This window comes from Heterocephalus glaber, unplaced genomic scaffold (assembly GCF_053883595.1).
Source record: "Heterocephalus glaber isolate CG9 unplaced genomic scaffold, H.glaber_assembly_v1.0 deba00001538, whole genome shotgun sequence".
Classification (NCBI taxonomy): domain Eukaryota; kingdom Metazoa; phylum Chordata; class Mammalia; order Rodentia; family Bathyergidae; genus Heterocephalus; species Heterocephalus glaber.
Genome location: NW_028258333.1, coordinates 224,958 through 240,457, shown reverse-complemented (window position 1 = coordinate 240,457; position 15,500 = coordinate 224,958).

The window sequence follows — 15,500 nt, the reverse complement described above, 5'->3', positions numbered from 1 at the left end:
CCCTTTGGATCTTTTCTTCACATTATCTATTATTATATATTTTCATCCTCATTTATACTTTCTGTTTCTCACACCAGAGAAACTATTCATTATTTATATATGTGTGTCCTATTTATTTCCCTTAAGAGTATGGTCTCAATGTACATCCATTTAGCTACAAATGTCTCCAGTTTATCATTCTTTATGGCTGAGTAGTACTTCATTTTACATGAAAAATCACATCTTTATCCAGCCACCAGTTGATGGGCATTTGGACTGTTTCTAAGATTTAGCTATTACAAACTGTGCTGCTGTAAACATGGGTGTCCATATATTGCTGTCATATGATGTTTTAAATTCTTTTGGGAAGATACCCAGCAGGGGGATAGCTGGGTCAAATGGGACCTCTAATCCTAGTTTTTTGAGGTATTTTCATACTGATTTCTAAGTGGTTGCACCAGTCTACACTCTAACCAACAGTGGAGAAAGGTTCCCTTTTTCCCACACCCCTGCAAGCATTTGTTATTGGATGATTTCTTGATAGTAGCCATTCTTTCTGGAGTGAGATGAAATCTCAGGGTTTTTAAAATTTGCATCTCTCAAGTGATCAGTAATGTTGAAGACTTTTTCATGTATTTATTTGCTGTTTCTACTTCTTCATCTGAGAAGTGTCTTTTCATTTCAGATGCTGATTTTTTAATTGGGTCTTTAAATTTGGGAGGGGTCTGAATTTTTTTAGTTCTTTATGTATTCTAGATATTAGTCCTTTATCTGAGGTATAGCTGGAAAATTTTTTTCCCACTCTGTGAGTTATCTCTTCACTCTGTTAGTGATTTCTTTGCTGTGTGAAAGCTTTTTAATGAGATTCCAGTTTTTGATTCTTTGTGATAATTCCTGTCCAATTGGGATTTTGTTCATAAAGTCTCATCTTATACCTATATCTTCAAGAGTTTTATCTATTATATCTTCCAGCAGATTTAATGGTTCTGTTTTAATATTTAGATCTTTGATCATTCTGATTTTAGGTTAGTGCATGGTGAAAGATATGGGTCTAGTTTCAATCTTTTTGGAAAAGATTGATTTGTGGAAAGCCAATTTTTCCAGCACCATTTATTAAAGAGGCTATCTTTCCTCCAGTGAGGGTGTTTAGCTCCTTTATCAAAGATGAGGTGGCTGAGTATGTATAGAGTTGTTTCTACATCTTCTACTCTGTTCCATTGATCCCCAGGTCTGTTCTTTTGCCAGTACCATGCTGTTTTTATCACAGTAGCTTTGTAGTATAATTAAAGTCAGGGATTGTGATGCCTTCTGCCTTGCCTTTGTTGCCCAGAATTACCTTTTCTATTCTAGATCTCTTCTGGTTCCAAATGAATTTTACAACTACTTTTAAAAAATTCTATGAGATATGCTGTTGGAATTTTGACTGGGATCTGTATAACAATTTTGGAAGTATGGCTGTTTTCACTATATTGGTTCTTTGTACCCAGGAACAAGGGATATCTTTCGATTTTCTGATATCCTCTTTGATCTCCTTTTTCAGAGGACTGTAGTTTTCAATGTAGAGGTCTTTTACTTCCTTTGTTAGGTTGATTCTTAGGTATTTCATTTTTGGGGATGCTCTCAGAAGAGTTTGCTATTAATGTACAGGAAGGCTATTGATTTTTGAGTGTTGACTTTGTATCCAGTTATGCCATTGAATTTGGTTATCAAATCTAGAAGTCTTTTGGTGGAGTTTTTGTGGTCTTCTATGTAGAGTATCATGTCATCTGCAAATAATTATGATTTAACTTCTTTTCCCAGTCATATTCTTTTTATTTCTTTTTCTTGTCTAATTGCTTTGGCAAATGTTTCCAGAACTATATCAAATAAGAGTGGTAATAGTGGACATCCTTGTTTTGTTCCTGATTTTAGCCTGAAAACTTTCAGTTTTTGATCATTTAGTATGTGTGATGTTGGCTGTTTGTTTATCATAGATGGCTTTTATCAGATTGAGATAAAGACCATCTATTCCAATTTTCTGTAGGGTTTTTATCATGAATGGGTGTTGGGCTTTGTCAAATCCTTTTTCTGCATCTATTGTGATGATCATATGGTTTTTGTCCTTGGCTCTGTTAATATGTTGTGTTACATTTATTGATTTGCATATTTTAAATCCTCCCTGTATCCCTGAGATGAATCCTACATGTTGATAGTGTATAATCTTCTTTTTTTGTACCAGGGATTGAACTCAGGACCTTGTGCTTGAGAGGCAGGCATAGGCACCACTGAGCTAAATCCCCAGCCCCTGGTGTATAATCTTCTTGATGATTTGCTGCATTCTGTTTGCCAGTATCTTATTGAAGATTTTTTGCATCTGTATTCATTGGGGAGATTGGCCTGTAGCTCTATTATTTGGTTCAATCCTTTTCTGGTTTTAGTATCAGGGTAATGCTTGTTTCCAGGAATGAGTTTGGGAGTATTGCTTCCCTTTCAATTTCATTAAAGAGTTTGAGGAGTAGTGGCATTAGATCTTCTCTAAATTTATTTTAGAATTCAGCAGTGAATCTGTCAGAACCTGGGATTTTCTTTGCTGGTAGGTTTTTAATTACATCTTCAATTTCATTGACTGATATTGGGTTATTTAGAATCTTTATATCTTCTTGATTCAGCTTTGATAATTCATATGTATTTGCCTATGAAATCTGTCCATTTCTTCTGTGTTTTCCATCTCCATAGAATACAGGCTCTTGAAGTAGGTATTAATGATCTTCTGGATTTCTGCAAGATCTGTTGTGATTTCACCCTTTTCATTCCTAATTACATGGATTTGACTCTTTCCTTTTTGATAAGGTTGGATAAGAGTTTGCTAATTTTATTTAATCTTTCAAAGAACCAACTCTTCAATTCATTGATTCTTTGTAGTGTTTTCTTAGTCACAGTTACATTAATTTCTGCTCTCATCTTTATAATTTCTCCTTCATATGAGCTTTGGGCTTGACTTGGTCTTCTTTATCTAGAAGCTTGAGATTCAATGTTAGGTTATTTATTTGAGATTACTCTGCTTTTCTGATGTGGAATTTTATCCATAGGACTGCTTCCATTGTGTCCCATAAGTTCTGGTATGTTGTATTGGCATTACTGTTTAATTCTAGAAACTGTCTAATTTCTTCTTTAATTTCATCTGTGACCCATTGGTTGTTCAGGAGGGTGTTATTTAATTTCCATGTATTTAGGAAGTTTTTCTGGTATCTTTTGCCATTGATTTTCAATTTCATTGCACTATGGTCTGATAATATGCTTGGGATAATTTCAGTTCCTTTGCATTTACTTAAGCAAATATGTGGTCTATTTTGGAGAACATCCTGTATGCAGCTGAGAAGAATGAGTATTCTGATGTTGCAGGTTGGAAGACTCTGTAGACACCTATTAAGTCCATTTGGTCAAAGATTTGGTTCAGTTCTGATATTTCTTTGTGGATTTTTTTGTCTGGTTGATCTGTCTATTTGTGCCAGTGGGGTATTGAGGTCCCCTATTATAATTGTATTAGTGCTTATTTAATTTTTCATTTCCACTATATTTGTTTTGTATTGAGTGAGGGTATATTGCATTTGAGTTGAGTATGTTGGTATTTGGTACATATATATTTATGATTATTATCTCATCCTCTTAGATTGTGCTCTTAATGAGGACGTAGTGACCTTCTTTGTCTCTCTTGATCAGTCTTGGCTTGAAATCCACTTTTCTGCAAAAAGAATAGTTACCCCTGTTTTTTTTCTGGGTTCCTGTCACATGGAGTATTGCTTTCCATCCTTTGACTTTAAATCTATAAATTTCTTTTTGAGTTCAGTGTGTTTCTTGTGTGCAGCATATTGTTTCTTGATCTATTCTGCTAGTTTGTTTCTTTGTATTGGTGAACTGAGACCATTTACATTGATGATTATAACTGATATATATTGACTTATCCTTGTCATGTTATTTTCATGTTGTTCCTTTCTTTCTTTTCTGTTTCATTACTTGCCATGCCTGGTGAATTCATTCTGTTTGAGTTCATGGAGGTGAAGTCTTCATTATCTCTTTTTAGAATGTTCTTCAGAACATTTTGGAGTGCTGGTTTAGTGGTCATGAATTTATTCAGCTGTTCTTTGTCATAGAAGTGATTTATTTCTCCATTAATTTTTAAAGATAGTTTTGCACAGTACATCAATCTGGGTTGGAGGTTGTTTTCTTTTAGGGCTTGACATAATTTACTCCAAGCTCTCCTTGACTTAAGGGTTTGTGCTGAGAAGTCTGTTGTAATTCTGATGGGCTTTCCTTTATAAGTGATTCATTTCTGTTCTCTAAAAGCTTTTAATATTCTGTTTTTGTGTTGAATTTCTGAAATCCTTACTATTACTGCCTTGGGGTAGATTTTTTTTTGATTATGGCTAATTTGAATTCTGTATGACTCACTTATCTTTATGTCAAATTCATTTTCCACCCTTGGGAATTTTTCTGTCATTGCTTCTGTGAACATGTTTCTTATGTCATTTGCTTTATCTCCTGCTTTTTCATTGACTCTGATCAATCTTATGTTATTCTTCTTTGCATCACCTAGCAGCTTTTGGATTGATTTTTCACAGTCCCTTGCTCTTTTTAAGAAATCTTTCTTTTCATGAATACTACCTGCAAACCTGTCTTCTAGATCTGATATTCTGTCCTCATTGGTTTATTGTGCTGTGTATACTTTTAATAGAATTTTTAATCTTCTGGATATCTGAGTGAATGTGTTTCATAGATTCCATTTCTTTCCCATGTTGGGGACCCATGGTTTCCACCATTTTCCTAAGCTTCTCTATTTTTAAAAAAATCTGTATCTTCTCCAGATTCATTAATCATGCCCCTTCATTATGGTCATTACCTCTGAAATTATCTGAGAAATTATTTTTGATTTGAGTTTTTCTAGAGCCTCATTCATTTGCTTTGTTACTTCCATTGTTAGCACTTGAGATAGTCCAGGTGGGTGGCTTTTGAATAGTTCTACTTATTGCCCCTTGGGTTTGCCTTTGGTAAGCTGGATGTCTGGGCATGTATCTTGCTTCTGTGTCTTCTCATTTTCTTTTTCTTTTTAGTTTAATTCCTGCATTGATGCTTGTAAATTGTTGATGGTAGGTAACCTTATTGGTAGTATCGAGAACCATTAGGAAATGACTACTTTTCATAGATGTCTTCCAAGTATAGCTGTTGTGTGTGTGTATGTGTGTGTGTGTGTGTGTGTGTGTGTGTGTGTTTTGAGTCTGTTGCAAGCTCTTTAATTTATTGAGGATGAGAAATTGATGCCTACTTGGCCTAGCACTTAGTTCTTTGGCACTGGCCCATAGTGTTGTTTATGACCCTCAGACAGTCTCAGTCTTGGCATACAAGGAAGAACAACTAATTACAACAATTATGTCACTTTGGCTATAGTAGTTCAATCAGTAATACAATAACGTCAAACACACCCAGAAAATGACAAATTATGGTAACTATTAGTTTACTACCTTATCTGTATGAACAAGATTTGTAATTACATAGGAAAACCTAAAACAAATCAGAAAATTATGTACAGTAAATATCCCCTCAATATGGTGATTTTACCCTCATGGGAGAAAATTTAAAAGGGGTTATGGGAAAAAATAGAGAAATAGCAGAAGAGAAAGGGATTAGAATAAGGCTGGAGGACAAAGAAAGATTATAGAAGCTTTGGGAACTGGTGAAGAAGACAGTAGGGAAAGAAAGAAGGAAGAAAGAGAAATAAGAATAGAGCAAAACAACAACAACAACAACAAAACTAGAAACAGTCTTATCAATCAAATAAAAACAAAAACAAACTATCAAGAAAAATAGAGAAAAATAGAAAAAAAATTGAAAAAAAAAGACAAGCAAAGAAAGGAAGAAAAGCAGAAAACATTGTCCACTTCAGAGCATGTCTCTGCTGTCCCTGGTTTACAGAGGGGGCAGACAGAGGCCAGATTCATGTTGATTGATCCCAGCAAGCCCTTAGTTCCACCAAAGTTCAGGCTGCTTCTGGTTTCTGGCTGTGTCAGTAGGACTTGAGTTTTTCAGCCCTCAACATTTTGATTGTTTCCTCCTGGCTTGAACTCGGCTCCCTGATGATTTGAACTCAGCTCCCTGACCTCCTGCCAGCTTGATCTCAGCCTTGTCTCACTCTGTCACTTGGAGCCTATTGCTAGATGGAGCTAGCCTGAAGCTGCTTTGAGTTTTGACTTTAGTTGGATTCTTTCCAAAATGGCTACTGGCCAATCACCCTCTCCTTTGGAGCATCTGAATCTTAATAATGTACCAGTCACTGCAGTCTGCAGCATCCACTGTTCTGTTCCATTGGTGGTTCTCTCTGTGGAGGCCTCTGTGGTCACCAGTAGTCACAGTACCTCTGTATGATCAAGCTATCTCTCACATGTTGTGAGCCAGGATCAGGGAGAAAGTGACTCTTGCCATCTCTCTCTTCTATGTTGTGGTCCCTCTCTCTGCTTTCCCTGTGGGCTCCAATTCTCACTTCTGGTCCTTGTTGAGTCCCGGGGACCCAATTCCCTCCTCCTTCTCTTCCTCACATCGTTATATTCCAGTGTCTGGATTCCAAATTTTGGAGAGGCGATTTCTCTGCTGCTCATCATTCTACTATCTTCCCAGAAGTTTCCTCTTTACTTTAGATTTTCTGCAACTTAATATAATGTAGCTAGGTTTAGACTTCTTTTTGGCATTTATCTTACCTGTATTTTCTGAATTCCCAGCATCTGTACTTTGATATCTGACATTAATTTGGAGAATTTGTTTGGAGTTTAGTGTTAATTCTCAGACAGGGCCACACTGAGCTATAGCAATAGTCAATTACAATTCAGGTTTTTCTAACCCCTTCCCCCCACCATGGGTGTCCACTGGGACTTCTGCTAATGGGTTTCTGATCCAGTAAGTTGTGACTCTCTAGATGTGCTTGTTTGTATCACCAGTTTTGGTAGCAGAGGTTTGCTCTGTGACCTTGCATCTCTGATAATTTTGAGAATTCTTAATTTTTTGTTCAATTTGCTTGGCTTTTTATTTTACATGTAAAGTAAATTCTTTACCTGTTGACCCAGAACCCAGGGACCAATTTTCAAAAGAAATTTTCTCATTGGTTACTAGCTCACCAGGTGGCAGCCAGGGATGGGGTAACTTTGGGGGTGTTATGTGTTACACAGGACCCCTGCTTATGGGGTCTGAGATAGGGCAGCCCTATGGGAGTGACTCCAAGCACAGGGACTTTGTAGCACAGACTCCAGCATGTAATTGCTGGTCCCAGTTCATATATGCCTAGGTAGCATATCATTAAATGATAAGATTATGAATAAAAATGTATAACAAATATTTTACAACTCCACCAGTATTTGGTAAGTGTAAGTGAACATGGTACTCAGGGACACAGAGAGTTTAAGGCTTACCTGCAGTGTCAACTGTGATACTGGCACACTTTGCTGGTGATATGAGGGAGATAGAGGTAACATCAAATAAGCATGGAAGATTACCAGGAGTGAGATCTTGCACTCCTATGAGCCCAGTACTTTTGAAATCCATTCAGGCCAGGGTTGTTGGGCTGGACTTAGGAGGATGCTAAATAAGCTGGTGCCCAAGCAATTATTCAGTGGTTAAAAAAATAGGAGTGAAAAAAAAAATAGGAGTGAAGTAAGAAAAGGACAATCTCTTATATGGGGGACCTGCCAAAGCTATTTTTCTAGGGTAGTTGTGATTTTCTTTTTCTCCACAAAATGAAAAGGACAATTTGGTTTCTGGTCTCATCTGCCTCATCTCTTCCTGTCTAGACCCACATGATTTCATGCTTGCAGCATTGAAGTAGTTCTCCATGGATTTCTCTGCTTTCTGCCTTTACTCTTCCCATGCATTTTTACTAAAGGAAGACAGTATAAATCTATATAAATATAAAATATCCCATTTAAGATCTACACTCCTCTTTTAAATGCTTTCAGCAGCCCCGAGTATACGCAGAACATGGTAAAAATTTCACATCAAATTCAGATACATTCACATCAATATTTTTCTCATTAATTCTTGGCATCAACCTTCACCTTTGGTTGTGTTGTTTCTAGAAGAGCAAGTGACCTTTTCTACATAGAAGTTTTTGCCCATATCTTATTTTACTAGGATGGTGGTTTTCTCTCTGTCCAAACATATCGTGTGCCAGTGTAGAGCATGCCAGAGTAACCCTCTGTAATAAGCTTGTTTCATTTCAGTTTTAGGCCAATCCAATCTCCAGGGATTCCTTTTTTCAGCTTCCACATAATTTTGGGATTATGACAGTCATTTTTACGGAGCACCGCCTTTACAGACATTTGTCCTGGCTCTAAAAGCAAATTCAGAATCAAAGCTCCTGCAGAAAAGGACTTGTGTCCTACCTTTTTTTCTGTAGACCTCTTGGGACCTGCTCTGAGGCTCTGTGTGGGAACCGTGCGGTAAATATTTGATGAATGAGTGAGTCACACAAAGCAAAGCCACCACGAGTCTGAGTCGAGGCGTCCTGGCCTCTGAAAGGGAAGACTGGGTTTCAGACAGAGACACATGGCTGCAACAGGCGCTGCCTGAGAAACAGCTGTCAGGAACAAACACAGCCAGCACTTTCCTTCCAATACAAATCAAGTACACTTGAGCAAGTGTATCTTAAAATATGGAGTAACAACTTGGACACAGTGAAATATGCGCCTTCATCTTGTGTAAGCTGAGCACACCCTGGAGTTGTGAACTGTGCATGCATTTAAGCTTTCTTGGATGAGGTGCTGCACTTGAAAAGGAGGTGAAATGTAATGGATGCACTCATCTTAGAACAGAATTCTTGGCTATAGACTACCTTGTAATGATGCCCTGACCACCTAATCACATTGCATCTTTGACAGTTGCTTCAATATTTGTCCCATAGTATTATAAGGTGATCATTGAATCTTTTCTAGACATTTATCAGAAAATAAGCCCTTCAACTGGACAGTTTTCATACCTTAGAGGTGCAATCAAAATATATGGTGGATATTTAAATTTTAAAAATGATTGCAGTAAAACATTACCATTAATCCCCTCAAAATACTCCCTCTCATTTTGAACACACTTACCCTACTCTTCTTGCTTTCTGAAGCAGCTCAGAAACTTTTTCATGAATGTCTTCATAAGGTATGATTAAAAAAATAAAGTGAAAGCTGTTGCCAAGTGCCAACCAATGGAAAAGCAGGCACATAAACATATTACAAAGTGCCTTCGTCAGTCTTTTTCACCAGATCTGGCACTGTGTAACTTCTGGGTCTTCCTCAAAGTCAAAATGACCACCAAAAGTAAATGTTTTGAATCAATTCATGACATTGAGATAGTGATGACAGCACAACTAAAGACATTCACGAAAGAAGACTTCCAGAAATGCTTCAGAAAGTGGCAAGAATGATGGGATGAGTGTGTTCAAAGCAAGGAGGAATATTTTGAGAAGGAGTAATAGCAATGTGTCTTTTACTCTATTAAACTTTTAAAAAATTTAAACATTTACTGTATAGTTTGATCATACATCATAGACTGTTTACTTAAAAGTCTCATCTAAAAATTTAGCTCTTTTGGTGTCCCTTGTTCAAATTGGGAAGGAAAGAAAATCCCCCTTGTTACCCTAACTTGGAAAACTTGGGCTTCATGAATTGGGAATGGAATAGTGAATTCCTCTCTGTGCACTTCTGTTTGGTCAGACCCTTGAGTGTAAATCCCATTCTCCAGCTTATACAGTTGTCTGTCTGTAAATTCCTTTGAAATACTTAGTACAGAAGGTCTAAAATACTCATATGTGTGGGTTAGTCACATTTACTCTATATCAGAAGGTGTAGCGTTTATAGCATCTTAAAGAGGAATCCACCTTCAAGGGAAGGCACCTCTAGCATTTTAAATCTGCTCTGTGACAACTAACAGTTCAATGTCCACTGCCTCAAACCTTTAGTCCCTTTCATCTGCGAACTTCCACACGGGAGAGAGGTTGGTTAGCAGGAGGATTGCAGGTACCATTCGTTGAGAAATGAGCGCTGCTCTTAAGAGTTGGAGTAAGTGGGCTGGCCAAACCCTGCTTGGGCCCCCTGACCTTCTATGGGCAGGGCTTTAGGCATCTGGAGGGCTCAGCCAGCAGTGTATTCTCTTTGGACAGCTCCCCTTGGCCTGGGGCTGTGCTCCCTTTCATTTTCTGTGTCTTGATTGAGGGTTCTGTGTCCTCACTGTGTAAAGCAGGTAGGAAGTGCCCATGAGCTGGGTCTGCAGAGCTTCTCAGGACAGACTGGCTCCTGCCAGCTCGCCAAGAACACTGAGGGGTGGGCTGAATTCTGAAACCCGTTCTCATGATGTGCCGTCTGGTGGTGCTGTCTCATGGGAGAAGGGCCCAGTCACTCATGATTGTCACCACAGCTGTTAACATCTACCAGCAAAGGTGGGCTTAGCTTAGGAGGGAGCTGAACCCCCACCACCACCACATGCAGCCCTTACCGTGTTCCTGTCACTTACAGAGTCCCCTCCTAGCCTGGAGCCAAGAGCTGAGGGTAAGATTATGCGGGTGTCACAAAAGGGGGGACTGTAAATCCTGGGTCCCTCCATATCTGAGAACTGTGAGCTTGCTACTCAGTAATTTGCTCTCACATTTCCCCACTGATAAAGTAGCATTTAGCTTGAGGCTGTAATTGATCTTAGATAGTTATTTTGTAGCTTAAGCAATATGAGATTGTTGTGAACAATTTTTAGGGAAGGAAAATTCACCCATTTAATTATTCAAAGATAAGATAGGTATTAATAGTTTAGAATTTAGTCATTAGGAAGAGAAAAATGAAGTTGAAAATGATGGTTTAAGTACTATCACAGTCCTACTTAGGATTCTGGAGCAAATCCCTGTGTAAGTAGAAAGTACATTGTTAGGAAATTCAGAGGGTTAATTAAAGTTAAAAATTGAGGGAATATATTGAAGATAGGTCTTCAGCCTGTTTTGTCTCTAAGTACTGTGCTTGTATATCAATCTAAAGCAGAAAAAGCTTCTTTAATCTGCAGGCTCCTAGTGATTTTATCTCTCATTCTCTTTGGATAAATTGTTTGGTGGCTTTCATCTCTTTCTAGCACATTTTGAACTGCTTAGTCAACTAAAGTGGAAAAAGCATGTTTAATAAAGCCAAATGACTTCTTTCTAATGTTAATTCAGTAAAAAATGAGCCTTTCTATGAAGGGGAATGTATGATCTCATAAAACTTGTCTTTAGGCAGAAATATAACACTTGCCTACTTTGTCATTCCAAGAAAGTTATTGAAGTTGAAAACCACCAATGCCTCTCCATGTTCTGGGTATGGAAGTACCGTCTGCATCCTAAAGGTTCCAGGCAGGGCTGCATGCACACACTGGCTGAAGAAATTCATACCACACTCCTGGAATTACCTGCACTCCCCAAAGAAATAAGCTATGTGCTGTTCTTGATTTATTACTGCTATCTCTACTTTGCAAAGAAATGAAAAAATGCCACATGTAAGATAGCAAGTCGGTAAGAAATTCTGCATTCACCTCCTATTTTAATAAATGACACAAAAGTCTTTTCTAAATGCAGTGTTTTTAACTCAAGAAGAGATTTAAAAAATAAAGCCCTTTCTTCTTGTTTAGAGATTCTGATAGTTTATTTGGGCAAGCTTAATAGGCTTTCTGACTGAAATAAATATTTCAAGATTATCTACATGCCCCTTAAAGCGAGTATTTGAAAATAGCAATGTTTTACACTTGTACAGCATCTTAGAATATACAAAATGCTTTATTTATTCAATCTTTACAATGACCCCATTGGGCAAATTATTTGCATTTTGAATATGAGCATCTAGAGGCTCAGAAAAATTAAATAATTTGCCAGAAGTTACATGCACAGTGGTGGATTGTTAGCTTGAACCCACCAATTGCAGTCCAGTTTTGTTCAGAAAAATCACACAACTTCCCTTTAATGAACTATTTAGAGGAAAAGTTAAAACCATCCCTAATCATCTGGGGGAAGTGGCCATCTTGCCTGGTATTCTGAAAATTCAAGAAAGCAGACGTTTTAACTGTAAAATGTGTGCATGCCAAGGCTCAGTCAGAGGCCTGCTTTTCGGAGTCACCAGCATTCAGACTGTCCTCCTAGATCATGTTTTGTTTATCAGAATCATGCTGTACTCTCCCTTCCTAGCCCCAAAGTTGTCATACACACAGTAGATACAGAAGCAGGGCTTGCATTTAGCAAGCACTTCTGTGTTCACAGACTGAGCTCATGTTTAGAGAGATATAAAATAGTACAGGTACTGGTCAAAGTTCTCCAGAGTGACAGAACTGAGAGATGATAGAGCGATAACAGATAGATGAATAGATCCAGAGGACGGGGATCTAGTAGGGGAATGGAGATATGGAGGTTGAGATTATGGAGGTTCATTTAACCTGGATAATGAGGGTGTGTGTGTTTGTGTGTGTGTGTGTGTGTGTGTGTGTGTGCAAACTGAGGCCCCATGACAGGCTGTCTGCAAGCTGGAAGCCCTAGGATGCCAATCAATAGTGTAGCTCAGTCCCATCTGAAAGTCTCAGACCCAGGGAGGCTGATGGCATAATTCTCTGCAAGTCCAGGGTATCACTGGGGCAAGTCCCAGAGCATGGAATTCTGATGTCCAAGGACAGAGGAAGGGTGTCCCAACTTCAGAATTTGAGAGAGGAGACAAAAAATTGCCTTTGCTCCACCTTTGGGTGGTGCCCTCCCACACTGAGGGTAGATTTGCTCACTCAGTCCACTGACTAACACACCCTCGCGTACAGTCTTGGTGATTTTCGTCATTGCTGGGGCAAAATGCTGGACACCCATAATTTAAAGAAGGAGAAGTTTACCTTCATTCACATTTTGATTGGCTGCAAGACAGGACAGTATGAAGGACGGGCCTGGCAGAAACCAGCTGCTCATGGAACCACAGACAGGAAGCAGAGAGTGAAGGGAGGAGCGAGGAAGGGAGATATAACCTTCTAGGCCATGGCCACAGTGACTTGCTCCTTCAGACCAGGCCCCACCACCTAAAAGGAAGTCAGCTCTAGTGTCTCTATAATCCAATCACCTTCCAAAGGTCACAGCTGAGACCTGGCATAAACCATAACACAGATATACTCAGAAATGCTTTACCAATTCTCTGTGTATACCTTAATCCAATTAGTTGGACACCTAAAATTAATTACCACAATTGACAGAATGAAAATTGAAGTCTTTGTGTCAAAGTTTAGGATATAGCTATGAGCACTTAGATCCCGAAAATGTAGCCACAGAGAGCAGGGCAAGATGACTAGAATCTAGAATCATTTGTGCACCCCTAATTTTAAAGGCACAAAGTAAAGATGCTACATGAAGATGACTTTCCACAGAAGAAGGTGACCTTCAAGTGGCTGAGCTCCGAGCAAAGAATTTGAACTGGTTATTAGAGAAGAGGGGGCAAGTGACATAAAAAGGGCTTGGAGAGGTTTGGTTAACTTGGAGAATAAGGATGTGTGTGTGTGTGTGTGTGTGTGTTTACGCCCGCAAACTGACTAGTTAAGTTCTTTTTGGTAGGTAGCCTCCAAAAAGTTAGAGGTGTGAAAGTTACCTTTCAGTAACTGGGACAAAACACATGACACTCACAACTTCAAGCAAGAGAGATTTATTTTGGCTCATAGATTCAGAGGTGTTAGTCCATGGTCAAGTGACTCCAAGGCAGGGATGTCATGGCAAAGGAGCATGGTGGAGGAAAACTGCTTAAACAAGGTCAGTCAGGAAAGGGGGGGGGCAGCCAGGAACAAGAAATCACCCTTCCAGGCCGTGCGTCTCTAGTGACCCACTTCCTCCAACCAGGCCCTCCCCCCAATAGCATGTTCATCTGTGACTTCATCAATGAATTAATTCAGTAATGAGTTTAGTGCCCCCAAGATCCAGTCACCTTCTAAAGCCCCACCTCTGAGCACATGAGCCTTTCGGGGGACACTTTTGATCCAAACCACAGCCAGGTGGCTTAAGATTAGCTATTCTCCTGGAACTTCAACATTAGGTTTTCATGAAAGCAAGTCATGGAACACATTTTGCTACCTGAGTGGCTATTTTCTGTACAGTTGCCTATTACCAAAGACACGAGAGAATCCCATTCATCCTGTAATACTGATGAAGTCCCAGTCCTCCGTGCCTTGAGATATTCTAATGAAATTAGAGGATTTTATGAAACCTTTCAGATGCTCTGCCTTCATGATCACCTTCATGGTTACCGTCCAATAAGGTGGCTCTGTTTTCATGGTTACCCTACAATAAGCAGAAAGTTCCTACACTGGTAGCTAGACCCAAAATGCCAAGGGGCCCAGCCCTTGACTCATTCTAAGCAGGGAAGGCAGCAGGTCTTCCAGGACTCACATACTTGTGTAAGGTTTAGGCTATCTCTAAAATATTTTCATCTGTACACATATCTTGAATACCTTTAATTATAAAAAATTAAATGAGAAACTACTTCTAATGTTTGCCATGAAATTTTCAGTGGCCACCATTTTAACCAATAAAGGTCCATGTCTGATACCGAGTGGACTGATGAACATGGGACAGGTTGGAGGATGGCATTCAGGTGTCATATGCCCTCATACCTATCATATCCTTTGGTGTGACCACTTTTGACCATAACTCTACCAGACCACTGCTGGATTCTCCATTTTTAAAAAATTAGGGCAGCTGATGCCTCTAGAGGTGTAATTTAAGTGAACTAGCACCCACGCAATTTCCTACTTTCTGTGTTGAAACATGTTTAAGAGCTTTCTAGACAGTGTAATAAAAGATTGTTGGGCTGGGGTAGTCTTGTTGCTAGAGTGGCCAGAAGGGCAGAATGCATATATTGGATTTGCAAGAGAACATATCTGTAATAGTTACTGTCCACTTCCAAGAGTTTATGCAACAAAACAAAACAAAACAAAGACTCAGAACCTGGCTTTTGCAGGCTTTCAGAGGCAGCAGAGTCCCAGTAAGCAGCAGATCGCCTGCTGCCTGCTAACCCTCTGTGATCATAGCCACTGTCTAACTGCAGGGGGTACTGACTTTCAAAGGCAGTGGCTGTTCCATCATTTGGGCCATTTCCTCTGAAACAAAGTTATTTTCCCTTACAACTGTGCATCATATCTATAATAGCTTATTGATCAAAGCCAGGTCCACTTTCAAAGCAAGAAGAAGCCAGGTGTCGCTTCCTTAAGAGTTGGCTTTCCAACAGAGGTTCCAGTTGTGCAGTCCCAGCACTTTTGCATGAGCCGTAGTGCTTCACACCCTTCTCCTTACACACACACACACACACACACACACACATACATGCACACAATGCACACATACATATATACTGCTAAGCACACTTAGGTGTGAGAAACCCAGTGGCTTTGATGTAGAGGTGGGGAGTGACTTTCAGTTGCTGCCCTGAGCTCCTTAGACAGTTCATCAGCTTCAGAGTATTTTCTGTTCTCCAAGAAACACTTAGACCATCGCACGGCCTTCG